General features: G+C 42.8%; 1 long non-coding RNA gene across 1 annotated transcript; it reads right to left on the minus strand.

Annotated features, from left to right (window-relative positions):
* Positions 1-1,372: 1,372 nt before the first annotated feature.
* On the minus strand, positions 1,373-3,753 carry LOC141096916 (uncharacterized). Its single transcript, XR_012233811.1, has 3 exons — positions 3,683-3,753; positions 3,418-3,533; positions 1,373-1,651 (listed from the first exon to the last, which is right to left on the minus strand). It is a non-coding gene; the product is annotated as an uncharacterized lncRNA (long non-coding RNA).
* Between the last annotated feature and the right edge of the window lie 354 nt (positions 3,754-4,107).

The following is a 4,107-nucleotide window of genomic DNA, read 5'->3' on the forward strand; positions in this document are numbered from 1 at the left end:
AATTAATCACAACAACCACCCCATAAACCTGCTCATGGAGACCAAGGGCCCTAAATTGCACAATCACTGCATGAAATAATTCCATGCATGTGTCCCTAAATATTCACTGGTTAGGGCACACAAGCCATAATAAGCCAACAGCAATATGGCCAATGCCCACAATCCAATATTCAATTGTACCACACAAAAATTACTCCAGAGCAACCAATAATAAGGTCGCAGTGAAAATACAGCTATAACCAAGTGGGAGCTACACCCAGGATCATACCCCACGCGTATCGCCGCAACCCATGCGGCTTCATCAGGGGAGGTACACTGATCATGATCCAACAGCCTTATATACCTTACTAAGACTCAAATGACTCGCACATGCACCACAGGTGAACTGCCCCCATCCAAAAGTTCCAATCACTACAAAAAGACCGGCGTCCCGGTCAATGAAGGAACATGGCCGCCGCGCATGCGCAATGAGCTGTGTGAGGAGTGTTGATAAAACAGGGGAGGGAAAAAAAAAAAAAAATCCCTCAAAAAATTTTTCTTTGAAAAAAATTTTCTCTCTTTTTTTCTTTTTCGCACCCGCGTCCAGTGAGACGCATGGAGTTCTCCCCTGGAACGCAAGCCTCACGCCCCCACATGCTGGCCAAAGAGGCAATCAAGGTCAGCACCGAGCGGTAACCCATACCCGGGCGCGAGGCTGCAGCTCCAACGACACACAGTGCTCACAAGAGCATGCAACATGAAGAACAGACACAACAATGAGACAGACAGAAACACATAGGGAGGGGGTCACAACATGAAAAGGAGCCATAAGCTAATTAGGGTTAATGTGAAACATGAACACCGGTACATGTCATAAAAGACATTAAAAATATAACAATGGCTACCTATCCCCAGGTCCAACCCAATGGTCCCCATGAGCTCAAACCTAGGGATCCACCATATTATTCCAAGGTCACAATATACAATAGAACTAGATAGAAAATCCATAAAGGGATTAATGTCCCAAGCAATATATAAGGTAAAACCTCACAGCCAAAAATGATAATATGATGATAAAACCCCCCTCACATCAGACTCCTACTATACAGAAAACAGAAGATAATGATAAGGAATAACTCAAAGAGACTACAGAAACATCGTGTAAACCTATCAATTAGAACCATATAAATCAATACAGTACAACTTTATTCAGATTTTAGTTACATATAAGAGAACGAAGACCTAACACAATATATCCAGACTAAGATTCCAATGAGGTAAGGGGTAACCATCTTCCCCATTAGAAGTGATGTCCAATAGGATAACTGCATGAGGGGAGAGAAGAGAACATCATAAATATTCATCACAGAAATCCAGTAAATAAGAGCTCCTCATTTAGACCCCTTGGGCTCAGTGAGTCCAAATTAAAAATCCATCTGGACTCTGTTTGTAATAATAGCTTTCTGGGTGAACCCCCCCTATTGGATAATGATATTTTCTCCAATGCGACCACCATAGTACCAGCAATCTTACCAGCATGGTGGTTCAAGAAATGGGCTGCCACAGATGTCAACACCTTGCCCTTGGTTTGATCAATACGTGCCAGGTTGATTGTTGAGAAATGCTTCTGGATCCTCCGGCGTAATTCCTGAGAAGTTTGACCAACGTAAACCTGATGACATGGACAGATTAATGCATAAACCACACAAGTAGTTTTGCAGTTCATATATGACCTTAACCTATGTCTAGTGCCGTCTCTTGGGTTCACAAAATAATCCCTGATGGAATGCATATGGGGGCATATGGTACAATTGCCACATGCAAATGAGCCCCTAAGCATTATTCCCCTTTCCAACCCAATTACTGGTCTCATATAGTGACTTTTTGTTAAAATATCCTTAAAGTTTGGAGCCCTTCTTGCTGTTATACAGGGCCGTTCCGGCACCAGAGCAGACGTCTGCAAGTCCGTCGTAAGTATACCCCAATGTCTCCCAATCACTTCTCTCACCTGTGACCACTGACTATTATATTGCGTAATGAACCGGGGCATCACACTCCGAATCTTGTCACGAGTAACCAGGAGAGAGTCCTGCGTAGTACCATTCGCTCGCTGATAAGCTCGTGAAATGCTACCCCGAGGATAGTTTCTCTTCCTGAAGCGCTTCGTTAATTGTGCAGCCTCCTCACGAAACACTACCTCCTATGTGCATTTTCTTCGTACTCTCAAAAATTGCCCTATGGGCACCCCATTTCTCGTATGGGCTAGATGAAAACTTGTATAGTCCAAAAGACTATTTGTAGCAGTAGGTTTTCTAAACAGTCTTGTAGAGATGCCCCCATTAATATTAGAGACCATAAGATCCAAGAAGTTAATTGAAACAGAGGACACAGTATAGGTGAGCACAATGTTGTATGGATTGGAATTCAATAATCCCATATAGATATCACATTCCTCTACCGTACCAGTCCAAATAAAAAAAATATCGTCGATAAAGCGCGACCAAAGTCGCACTTTATCTCTGAACATTTGTGTCACATATACCCGAGTGGCCTCCCACCATCCGAGAAACAAGTTAGCCAAAACCGGGGCACATCTGGCCCCCATAGCCACACCGGAGGTCTGAAGAAAATAAGACCTGTCAAAAAGGAAGAAATTATGCTTCATCACAAAACCTAACAGATCCACAATGAATGAATCGTGCATTCTATCCGAATGAACTATCTGATCAAAAAAATACAGTACTGCAGTGATGCCATCAGAATGGTCAATATTAGAGTAAAGCGATTCTACATCGCAAGTGACCAACAAGGCCCCAGGGGGTAGAGTAACATCACGATGTTTCCTAATAAAATGAGAGGTATCCTGTATATAGGATGGTAACGTCTTCACCATCGGTTGAAGGAAATAGTCCACATAGATAGAGGCCTTTTCGCATAAGCTGCCTATACTGGCAACTATAGGTCGGCCCGGAGGCCTAACAAGATCCTTATGGACCTTTGGCAACATGTAAAAGGTAGGAGTGATTGGATGTTCAACCCACAAAAATTCCATCTCCTTCTTGTTAATAATACCCAACTCAAAAGCCCTATCTAGTAGTCTCTTGAATTTAATAGAGAAGGGTCCAGTAGGGTCTGACGGTAATCTTTTGTAGAATCGAACATTATCCAATTGGCGGTGCGCCTCTTCCTGATATAATTCATGCGGCCACAACACCACATTTCCACCTTTATCAGCCTCCTTAATCAAAAACAATTTATTAGATTTTAAATTATCCACAGCCAGTCTTTCCCCCGCATGTAGATTATCCACGTGACGTGATCTAGCAGGAATGGCCAAAAAATCTTTTTTGACCAACTCAAAAAAAACCCTCACAGCTGGAACCAAGGAAAAAGGCGGGGCTACCATTGATTTATTTTTATAAGGAAATCGATTTTTACCATGTGTCGTGTCCTCCTGTAAAAGATCCAATAGATCCTGTAACACCTGACGATCCGTTTGATCCAAACCATCCACCATCCGTGGCTTGTTATGTAAAACCTGAAGAATTAATTGTCTGCAAAAAATATAAAGGTCCTTAACCAAAGTGAACTTATCCATACCTATAACAGGCGAAAAAGTCAAACCCCTCTGTAACACAGAAATTTCCAAAGGTGAAGGGTTATATTGAGATAGGTTAATGATTTGAAGCACATTCTCCTGTACCTGTATCTCCGTAGTCCCATCCTCCACGACAACCTCCTCATCTACTTGCGAAAATTCCTGTACTGATTGTACTGCGGGGGCCTGGGTCCCCTGAAGTGGGTGTTTCTTGTGAACATCCTCCTGCCTGCGACGGCCCCTTCTTGTCCGATTTCGGCCTCGCTCTCGGCTGAAGATAAAAAATCACTACCCGATGTATAATCAGGTTTACGGGCCAACTCCACAGTTCTCTCTGGGGCCCTATCCATAGGGGCCTTACGTCTAATATTCCCTTTGTGTTTCCATTGGAATACCTGCTTCTCCTCAAAATCTCTACGATCTCTGTGAAATTTGGATTTTTTCTTATGGGTAATATCCCTATCATATCTGTCCAAAGTCTCTTTGAGCCTGGTTTTAAAAGGCAATACTTGGGTCACTTCATCAAAAGC

The sequence above is a fragment of the Dendrobates tinctorius genome, unplaced genomic scaffold, assembly GCF_039654945.1.
Source record: "Dendrobates tinctorius isolate UK_male_01 unplaced genomic scaffold, ASM3965494v1 ptg000081l, whole genome shotgun sequence".
NCBI lineage: Eukaryota > Metazoa > Chordata > Amphibia > Anura > Dendrobatidae > Dendrobates > Dendrobates tinctorius.